Raw genomic sequence first — 11,293 nt, 5'->3', positions numbered from 1 at the left:
CGAGTTCTGCTTTTCTCTCCCTTGGTGCCTCTCTGGCCTCCTCCAGTGACTATCACCCGCCCCATCATCTCTACATGCCCACTGTGTTCCAGTCCCATGGAAGAGCTCCAGGAGACATTGTTCCTAGCGAGGAAGCACCCACGTCCTGGGAGGAAAATTTGCCCGTGAGCAGGAACATGGGCAGGGACAACAGATGGGTGCTGCAAAAATGAGTGTACCCTGCAATCCGTGACCCTGCAATGAAAGGAAATCTTCATTAAAATAAATAAATCGATAAATAAGGTGTGAATGTTGCATCCCTGGGCATGGAAACAGCAGAGCCCAAGTCCCAAGAATGAAACTCCAAGATGCAGTCAAGAGAGGAGAACTGCAAGGTGCAAGAACCGATTGGCATGAAGTCCAGCCATCGCTCTGAGAGAGAGAAAAGGGAACCTGATGTAGGCTGATGGAGAGGTAGCAGCCAGTCCTCCTGGTATCTGCTATTATGGGGAACTAGAAAGGAAGAGAAAAGAGGACCCCCGGGATGCTGGCGTGAATAGCAGTGAGGGTGCTGAGAGGCAGCTCTGGAGAAGGAGTGGGTCCCTACACTGTGTGTGCACACGCCATATTCCAGCTAGCACAGTCCCCTCTGCCCATCTCACCACTGGGACTGACCCTTGGGTAATTCCCCAGCCACTCACCTGTGCCTGATGTTTCTGTCTCCAGGTACTTCCCTCTTGCTCAGGAGGCCTATGACTTGTCAAAGCAGAAGAGACTTGCCTGCAGGCACTTTCCATGATAACTTTTGCTTCCCAAAGTGAAACTACTCAGACATTTATGGTTTATACGGGGGCAGGGGGCTTTTAGGTCAAAGACAGAACCTCTCAGCTCAGAGGAGGAGATGGGACTAAGGAAAGGGGTGGGGGCAATCGTTGGCTTGGGTCCTGAGTTACAGTGCCCACACACCCAGCCGAGAAGCCTAGGAGATGCTGCCAGGCCTGCTGCACGATAACAGCCTTGCCAAGGCTTCCGGACCCGGGAGGGGCAGAGCCTACAGGCTGGAAGCAGAAGGGCCTCTGCAGAACCAACAGCCTGCCTCCAACGAGAGGCCCTCCCAAACCCCTGGAGCAGTCTAGGTCTGGGGACTCTAGAAAAGGCTGAGCCTCACATACTCGTCCCTTTTCTCTGCTGCCTCTCCCACCAAAACAACAACAACAAAACCACCCTGCCACCAACCAACGAGGTCTGTTCCCTGCCTTCTTGCACAATGGGCGCTGGGAGCTAAGGGTGGCAGGTCCATGTAAGAAGTCGTGAGCTAGGGGGGACCGGGTCGATGTAAATAAGAAGAAGTCATGCACTGTGTCTGGCACACACGTCGCTCCAAGACCCGCACCGTCGCTGGGTGTTACAAGCCCCAGCGATGCCGACACTGCAGCAGCAGAAGACACAGATGGAGGAAGGGGGCGGTGCGCACGGTCTCCCCATCCACTCTGCGCTCATCCCCGTGCCCCCGGAGGCTGGCAGACGGGAGGCGAGGCAAGGAGGTGATGGTCCAGGCGGACACTTTAAGGGGGCGAGGGGGATGCTGACAGGGCACGTAGAAACACTGAACCGACGCAGGAGAGGCGGGGGAGGGGGGGTCCAGCCGGTGGGACCGGAGGGGCGACGGCAGGAGGCGGCCAGCCGCGGCGCCCGCCCCCGCGCCTGCGCACTGCCCGCTCTGAAGCCCCGGCGGCCTGGGCGAGGTGGGCGGGGGCTGCCCGGGCATCCGGGTCCCTCACCCCGCCCCCGCCGCATGAATGAGAGGCGCGGCGCCCGCCCCTCCCCCGTCGGGCCCGCCCCTCACCGGGGGCCGCCGCCGCCGCCGCCGCGCGCACTCGGCCGCCGCCGCCGTCTCCGCCGCGCTCGGGTCCGACGGACGCTCGCCGCCCGCGCCGCCCCGCCGCTGCCGCCCGGCGCGGACCCTCCCGCTCGCCTGCCGCCGCCGCCGCCGCCCCCGGCGCTCTCGGGTGAGTTGGACGCGCGAGGGCAGGCGGGGGCTCGGCGCGGGGGCTCCGAGCGGGGCTGCACGTCCCGGCGGGCGGGCGGCCCCGCGGGCTCGGGGGATGCGGAGGCGCGTCCCGGGCCCCCCGCACAAAGGGCGCCCCGCACGCGCGCGGCGGAGCGGGGCGGCGGGGGAGGAGGGGCGCGGGCGCGGGCGCGGGCGCGGGGGGGCGCGGCGTGCCGCTGTTTTCCTGCTCCCCCCGCCGCTCCTCCCCTTTCTTTGTGGCGGCGGTCTCGTGCCCGAGTGTCACCGGGACCCGCGGCGGCTGGGGGTGGGGGCGGGAGGTCTCTGGCGGGAGACCGCTGCCCTCGATGGACTCGTGGATGGCCACTCCCGCGGGGATGGTGGGGGTGGGGAGGGGGGTCTCTTCGCTCCGGGTCTTGCAAGGGGCTGGGGGAGTGGGGGTGGGCGTCTGTCCGCACGCAGGCCGGAGCCCCCGGGAACCCTCTTTGTTTCTGGAGACTTCGTGGGCATGGGTGCGCGCGCGGGTCACCCTCCTGGAGGGGAGTGGAGGAGGGTCCGATCTCTCTCTCTCTCTCTCTCTCTCTCTCTCTCTCTCTCTCTCTCTCTCTCTCTCTCTCTCTCTCTCTCTCTCTTTCTCTCGGGGGCGGGGTGGGGGGAGGTGTGCAAGGAAAAAACGGGGTCGGGGTGGAAGGGTGCGGGGAGCCGCGCGCATCCCGTGCTCGCTCGGATCGGATCGTCGCCCCGGTGCTGGCTGCAAACACCAAACAAAAACAGATGGTGTTTGTGTCTGCGGGGAAAGCCGCGGGTCGCGTTGCTGGCCACGGGGGTAGCCGCCGCCGCCGCCGCCGCCGTGTGTCTGTCCGGAAAACTTTGCAGCTGCCCGGGGTTCCGTGCGTGCGTGGCAGCGCGCTGAGCGTCGCGCGCGCGGCGTGGAGGACCCGGCTATCCGGGTCCGGGGCATCCGTGGATCGTGGGAGCGTCCCCCACCCCCCAACACCCCGTTCGTGCCCCGCTGTAGGACCACGCTGATGGATCGAGGGCACGCGCGCCGCCTGCCCGGGAAGGTTCTGTTTCTTCCCGGCTCCCCGCGTTGCTGAGAAAGTGGTCCAGCCTCTCTGCGTTACTAAGAAGGAGGTGGTCCAGCAGGGTCTGTCCATCTTTTCGCTGTTTTTTTTTTTTTACCTCCCCTCCCTTGTTCTTAATGCCTTGGCAAAGGGCTTTATTGCTTATTACCCTGGCATGCGCCTTTGCTTTGATCTCAATTTTTCCAGGGTTCTGTTGTCAGGTCGTGCTACCCAGCTCAATGGCTCCTCTTACAGGACTACTGGAAAACAGAACACCTTTTATCCGTGCCCGCATCCCAGGGAGGAAGCCCTGCAGGTGCCCGCAGATGGGCTCTGTCCACTGACTGCAGGACTCTTGCATGGATAGTGACTGGGAGTGAGAGCTACCTCAGAGCCATTCAAACCAGGCAGTTGCACCCGCTTTAAATTATTAGTTGCCTTTTTTTTTTTGACCTTATGATCTTTTCCAAACTAGATGACGTTACTGAAGTTACATTTTCAGTTTCTTTTTGACCCTTATTTTGCAGAGTGATGGGAAACTGGTTGAACTCAGCTATAAGAAATGCTCTCAAAATATATTTTTGCTCTGATCTTGTGAGTCAAATAAGCCCTGGTAGAAAAGCTAAGAGGAGCTTATTGGATGATACAATAATTTAATTGGTTCCGCTTTCTTTAAGATGCTCTTTGAGATTCTTAATTACATCTGTCTTAATTCCTGATAATTTTCGGTGCAAAATGAAATCTAAGCAGTCAGGCACAACATCTGTTGATATTCCCTCTGTTGAAAACATTTGCTTTTCATTTTAATTTGAAGGGGAAATTTTCCGTTGGTTGGATTGGCACTCATTATTGTTGGTAAAATTCTTTATATTACCATGGTTAAACTTTTTTTTAAAAAAAAGATAAATTTAGTAAGTCATTTTTCAATTTAGAGATGTCTTGGTTTATAATATAGGTTTTTAATAAAAATATATCAACACTGTCTTCCCGTTGTTCATCGATTTGCTCGAGTGGGCCCAGTAACATCTCCATTTTGAGACTTGTTGTTACTGTGTTTGGCATATCGAATACGTCACGGGTAGCTTGCCTGGCTTTGCCGTACTGGCAAGATACTCTCGGTAGCTTGGGGGGCTCTCCGAGAAGAGTGGAGAAATTGAACCCGGATCGGCCAGGCTGGCTGCGCACAATTGAACGCCCTACCGCTGTGCTATTGCTCCAGCTATATCAATAAATTAACCACAAAATAAATTAACTTGAAAATATCTTTATTAATTTCCTTGACCAGGTCACTAATATTGAAACAGCCCCCAATAACTTTTTTTCATGTGTGTGGTGCCCAGGATAGAACCCAGGGCCACAAACAAGCAAGACAAAGCAGTGCTTGCCTCTGAACTTCATCCCCCCATGCTTTATGATCAGCATAAGATGTTTTTAGGACATACCCTTAGAACAGACCATAAGGGGAAGTCTTAGATAAACAGAGGAATATTACCAGAATTAGCACTGAAATAGGCTTGCATGGTACCACAGTATTGTGGAACTTTAATTTTGCAAGAATGACTTAGCTATTGTTTGGAACCTGAAAACACCCTGGCCTTGTTATTCAGCATTCTGTAAATCAGAATCTTTACAGACCATTAGTTTGCCATTTCTGGAGTATGGATTGAAGAAAAATGCTACAGTAAATGCTACAGTAATTTCTCTGTTATTAAAATAGATTAAATTATAATAAATATTTCTGTTTTAATAACTAGAAAATATAATATTGATAGGTTAGGAATGATAGTATCACACATGGTGACACTTTAATTACCCAGAACTGGGATATAACACTGCCAGTAATATTAGGGGGGGAAAGTAGAATTTCCCCCCCTCCTTGAACATTCTGTCAATAATTGTTTTCTCTTTCAAAAGACAACTTATTCTAAAATCTGTACTACACTAATACAGTGCATTGACTTGAGTCCTTTGAAACTCACCTTTTAGATTGGAGAGTCATTAAAACCCAGCAGTTTCTTGCGGCTTAACCACTTTTAATGCTTTTCACTTCTTTCTATTTACCTGCATAGATTTTAACATTTACATGGCCCTTTCTTGATTTTTTGCCTTCGGTGTTATCTGTAGGCTGATGTTTTAGAAGTTGGGGACTGAGCTGTCCTCAATCGACCTTCCATCTCTCACTTATGCCTGTGTGTGTATACTTACCATCTTATCCACTCACCCTCTGCATGTGTACACACCATCTTATCTGTCACTGTCACTGTCATTGTCCTCCCGTTCATTGATTTGCTCGAGCGGGCCCAGTAACGTCTCCATCGTGAGACTTGGTTGTTACTGTTTTTGACATGTCGAATACATGACAGGGAGCTTGCCAGGCTTTGCCATGCGGGTGAAATATTCTTGGTAGCTTGCCAGGATCTCCGAGAGGAGCAGAGGAATCAAACTTGGGTCGGCCTTGTTGGCCGCGTGCAGGGCAAACCCCTACCGCTGTGCTATCGCTCCAGCCCCACCATCTTATCTATTCACACCTACATGTATACACACAACATCTCTTCTAGTCCTTCCTATGTAGTATATACACCATCTCTTCCAACCAGTCGTCTGTAGGTATGCATGTACACCATCTCACCCATTCACACCCATGTGTATATATGCACCATCTCATCCACTCACACCTCTGCGTGTATATACACCCATCAAAATGACTCTGTCAAGAAGTGGGGTCTTGGGGCTGGAGCAATAGCACAGCAGGTAGGGCGTTTGCCTTGCACACGACCGACCCGGGTTTGATTTCCAGCATCCCATATGGTCCCTTGAGCACCGCCAGGGGTAATTCCTGAGTGCAGTGCCAGGAGTAACCCCTATGCATCCCCGGGTATGACTCAAAAAACAACAACAACAAAAAAAGTGGGGTCTTTGTTACCTCTTCTTGAGCCTATGCGTTCCATGAATGCACCACAGAGCCCCTTTCTGATCAAAAGCATGAAACAAGTGATTGAAGTGGGGGATAAAATTTTTGTTTTTCACTTTTAAAGGTATTACCATTAGGAATTATAAATTAATGCCAGCGAAAGTTTTATCAATCAGTAGATTGCCTCTGGAACATAGAGTTTCTATAGGTTACCTGTGCCTTTTTAAAAATTTGTCTTAGGAAGGGAGAGAACCATTCATGACCAGAAAGAAAAAAACTCAAGTTTCATGAATAAATATTTAACGACCAAGTATGACAAATACGTGTAAACTTTTCTGTGATGAGATGGATACAAATGGAGTTTCATAGACCACGGCCTTCCTGAACGTTGTTTATCTATGGATACTGTCTAATACATTTTTGTTTGATCTGGTTTTCGTTTTGGAGCCACGTTCAGTGGTGCTCAGGGCTTACTCCAACTAGTTCTGTGCTCAGGGATCACTCCTGGTGGTGCTTAGGGACAGTGTTTGGTGCATAGAATCAAACTCCGGTCGGCTGCGTTGAAGGCAGCATCTTACCTGCTCTACTATCTCTGAAGCCCCATCTAATCATTTTTATTACCATGTTTTTTTTTCTATTTACAACTGCTATATCCCACATAGAACTTCTTCATGCATACACTGAGTATTGCTAAAGTGACTGAGTATTGCTAAAGAACTTTCGATTTCTGACCAAATATCTGAAATAAGATGTCTGGAGAGATAGTACAAGGGTTAAGGTGCTCGCCTTGCATACTGCTGACGCTGGTTCTATCCTTGGCACCACATACTGTTCCCTGAGCACTGCCTGGGATTTTTCCCAAGCACAAAGCCAAGAAAAGCAAGCCAAACAAAATCTGAGGTGAGCGCTTATCAGGTACGTAGAAAGCTACCAGATTCCTAATAAGATCTTTTGACCTGTAACTAATAATTCCTCCCCATTCTTTAAATTTATTAACACTTGTACACATATGCAGGCTTCATGCTTTAATTAGGGGGTAGAAATTATCAACTAACCCTCTTTTCCCCTTTGTATACGTAGCAGCCACCTTCTTTAGGATTCTTTTAGAGATCACCTCCCCTCCCCACCATAGTCCTTTTCCAACCTCCTCAAGGACTTGACTCCTGCATTTGTACAGCCAATATTAATAGAGACCCTCCAAGGCACCATTCATGGCAGCACACATACATGCTGTAATACTGCCCATCTTAAAAAACTACAGAATTTCCTCTGGACTACCCTCCATCTTATTCTATGTACCTTCATGGTTAAATAGATGTCTAAGACTAGGAATGTAGTTAAGTGTTGGAAGGTATACCTTGCAGGTACCAGGCCCGGGATTCTATCCCAAGCGCCAAAAAGAGGAAAGTAAAAAGGCAACTCAAAAGGGAAATCTGCTTTTTCTCCCCACCTCTTCCGTATTGTATACCACTTTCTGAAATTTTGTTTTGAACTATACTTTGGTATCTTACTGGAAGGTTCGCTCCAAAAACAAAAGACCTCATCTCTTATGTTTGTTGTTGTTTTTGTTGTTGTTGTTATTTGTGGGGGAGCATACTTCTAGGGCTTCCTTTTGGCTCTATGCTTCAGAATCACACTTGGTAGGACCAGGGAACTTAGAGGGTGCCCAGGCATTGAACCCAGGTCAGCCACATGCAGAACTAGCTATGCTATTTCTGTTTACTCTGTCTATTAGCTATTTACTCTGTCTAATAGCTATGCTATTTCTGTTTACTCTGTCTCCTAGGGCCTTACTATTTAGATTGTGGGTCACAACCCCATACCAGGTCACATAACAATGTGGGAACTGCAAAAAATAAATAAATATATGAATTTTAAAAATTCTTTACAGTTTATTATTAGCAGATGTTTGATTTGTTAACCTATTTTATGTATCTTAAATGCCCGTGGTTGCATCTGAATTTCTCAGAAGAAAAGGGGTTGAGAGTTGAGTATTTAGGAAGACCTACCTCAGCAATTGTGACATGTTTCTAAGGCCCACACTGACATTTTCAGCCAGATAGGCCAGCTCCTGCCTTTTAAAAAGTTCTAACAAGAAAATCAATTTTTTTTTTGTTTTATTACCCCCCCTCTTTTTTTTTTTGGCTATTTAATTACCATTCACTTAGAGATGACGTAATAGGAAGACTAATGATTGGGTTTCCCCATGTTCATTATCAGATTTCACTATTCCTTAAGTATAATCTCACATTGACAGTGTCATGCTGGATTCTGGAGTTGGACAACTTGGAGTTGAATTCTAGCTCCTTCACTTTTTTGTCATATGACCTTGAACAGTGTTCATTTTCACCTTCCTATTTCTTCATCAGCAAGATAGAATTAATAATAGTTCCTAATATGTTCACTGTGGGGTAAAGTGAGGTAACATTTAAAATACTCAATTCAGTTCTTGACACGGGAATGGATGCAATAAAAATATAATTATTTGTATAGCTTTCCTGTTTCTGATATTTGACTTAATCGCTGATATTTTTGTTTGACATACTTATATCTGCTACAGCATGTTGGCTATAAATGTGGCATAGTCTTTTCAGTTTTACGATTTTTTTTTCTGATTCCTCTGTCTTCCTCATAGTACTCCTGTATGGTTAGTAAAGTGATCTACTGTTAACAGATGATTGCCCTGTAGCACTTCCCAGTAGTTTGATAAATCATTTTGATTACTTAATAAAAAATTTTTTTATTTGAAGCCAAATTCTGTTCTCTGGTTTTTTTTTGAGGTTTTGTTTTTTTTGTTTTTGACTTGCCCAGAGGTGAGTTTCCTTCTTCATATTACACATTAAGTTTTCTCCTGGAAATAAAACTCTTAAAAGGATTAAATCCTCAACAGTGTTGTTTTGTTTTTTTAGTGACTGTCAGACACTGCTCTTATTTACTAGGTAGGTGATAAAGTAAATAGATGTAGTAATACAAAGTCTACTCTGAGGAGAAAGATGGGCTCGGCGGAAATTCTGAGTAGGAAGAATCATGTTCTAGCAGAGTTAAGGGATTCTTAAAATTTTTCCACAGGACCAGAAAGATAGCGCAGGGGTTACAGCACTTGACTTGCACAACGATATGGAACCCCATGCACCACAAGGAGTGATTTCTGAGCATTGTTTTTGTGTGATCCCCAAACCAAAAAATCATTCAGCATGTTAAATCATGTCTTTCAGTCTGTTCCCTTCTCTGTCTCTGATTTTTTATTTTGAGGCTTTCCTTAATCCTGGGACTAGGTTAGGTTTCAAGGTAGATAAACTAAAATTGAAAGAAAAGTTTAATTTTAGAAGTTTCTTGAAATAACTGACTTAGCATTTACTCGACCCCCGTCCTTTCCTTATCTTGATAGGTAATGGGGACTCCTGCAATTATCTGAACATTTAACATCAGCGTGTAGTGTTGGGTAAATTTAGGGTTTAGAAAGAATGCCAGATGGTCTGAAAGGAATTGTGAGCATTCCAGCTAGAGCAGTCCTTTGAAAGCCAGCTGGCTTCTCCTCTTCTGCTCTGAAGGTAGGAACCAGACACTTCGCTTCTAGCCAGCTGGCCCAGTAGTAGCTGGCCACTGGCCTTGCTTTTGGTTGACCATTCCTGGGAAAGCCTGCCCGGGCCCTCCATCTGCTCTAAGGACAGTCCAACACCAGAGTTGCTCTGTATCTCCCTGGTACTCCAGGGACTGGCAAAGAAAGGAATATCACTTCTGAAATTGCATACAAGTGAACCTCACAGCAAGTTGTAATTGCTCTGGGGAAATGTAATGCAACTTGAACTTCTATGGATTCAGTGCTGTGAAGTGTCTTAGAGTTGTTTACTACTAAAGTAACTATCGTGAATGCTTTTATAGAGTGAGGGTTCTTTTTGTTGTCTTCTAAAGTTTTAGCCATTTGGCAAAAGTTTTCATTTTGTCCATAAAACTGACTGCTAAAAATAAGCCCTGGTTTATATAAGTCTGTAGAAAGTTAATTATGTGCCTTGCCCTAAAACTTTGTGTCTCCGTTTTTCTATTTCTCATTAAAATGTTTCTTAACTAAAAAGGAAGTTTGTACCAAATGCAGTTCTTTCTTGAAAATTTTTATGAAGGCACCATGATCAAATACAATTTTTTAGCAAACTTAAAATGATTAAATCGCAAACCAAAAATGTGTGAATAAGGCACTCTAAATATGAACATCCAGCTCATTTGAATTCTCAATATAACTTCATCAGTCAGCTTTCTTTTAAAGTGATTTTTTTTTTTGGTCAATAAGAGATTGCATGGACCTCCTTTGTCTATGTTAAATTCATGTGAGCAAACCAAAAAAGTTATGATTACTATACCTATTGTTCTCTTCCAGTTCTGAGCATGAGAAGCTATGCTCGGTGGTATAAACTTGAAACACAGTCTAAGTATCATATCCAAACAGAATCTTCACCTTTGACTGAAAGATACCCACCTTTGGTAGATAAATGAAACCCTGAGATATGACTAATATAGCTTACGGGAAACTGGTGGAAAGTGAAATCTAAGGTGTAGGCTTTCATCTTCTCTCTCCCTCTCCCTCCTACTCCCTTGCCCTTCTTTCATCCCTCCTGGCGATTCTTGATGTGGTTCAATATGGGGCCTGGAGATGTGGTGCTACTAAGGCCTTGTGCTGTTGGGGTTACCTGGGCCACCCTAGAAGTACTCAGTAGGTCTCCAAGGCAGTACCCTACAATGCTTGGGCATGGACCATGTGATGGCCAAGGATCAAACTCAGGTGGATTGCATGCTAGGCGTGCTCTCTAGTACTGTCTCTTGGCCCAATTTTTTTCTTCAATGAAACAGAAACTGCTATGCTGCTGCTTCCGCTGCTTCTCCTCCTTCTCCTCCTCCTCCTCCTCCTCCTCCTCCTCCTACTCCTACTCCTCTTCTTCCTTGCAGTGCTCAGGCCTTACTCCTCACTCTGTGCTTAGGTATCACTCTTGGTGTTGCTCAGAAGATCATATGGGACACCAGGGACTGAACCCAGGCCAGCCGCATACAAGACAAGCACCTACTCGCTCTACTGTTGCTCTGGTCTCTGCAAAGCTTCTTTGGAAATATTAGAAACCTCATGCATGACTATAATTAAATAAATGCTCCTTGAATGTAATTGCCTCTGTAAACAAGCAAGGCATTATTTTTGTGGTAGTGAGACTATATATATATATATATTTTTTTTAAATCTGTATATCAGTTGTTGAGGGAAGTATTATACAAAGAAAAACATCTTTCATAAGGGTGGAGAGATAGTACAGCCTTATCCAAATGGACCTGAGTTCAGTCCCTGAAACC

The 11,293-nt window shown here is 46.9% G+C and overlaps 1 protein-coding gene across 1 annotated transcript in view; it reads left to right on the top strand.

The window, feature by feature from the left end:
* Positions 1 to 1,854: 1,854 nt before the first annotated feature.
* Positions 1,855 to 11,293, top strand: part of RNF24 (ring finger protein 24) — an 85,134-nt gene continuing 75,695 nt past the window's right edge. Inside the window, exon 1 of the mRNA XM_056121212.1 lies at positions 1,855 to 1,988. The gene's annotated coding sequence lies outside the window, so the exon portion shown is untranslated. The remainder of the gene's footprint in view (positions 1,989 to 11,293) is intronic.

The sequence above is a fragment of the Sorex fumeus genome, unplaced genomic scaffold, assembly GCF_029834395.1.
Source record: "Sorex fumeus unplaced genomic scaffold, SorFum_2.1 ptg000044l, whole genome shotgun sequence".
Lineage (NCBI taxonomy): Eukaryota > Metazoa > Chordata > Mammalia > Eulipotyphla > Soricidae > Sorex > Sorex fumeus.
The sequence above is the reverse complement of the archived record's forward strand: the minus strand, read 5'-3'. Positions and strand labels throughout refer to the sequence as shown.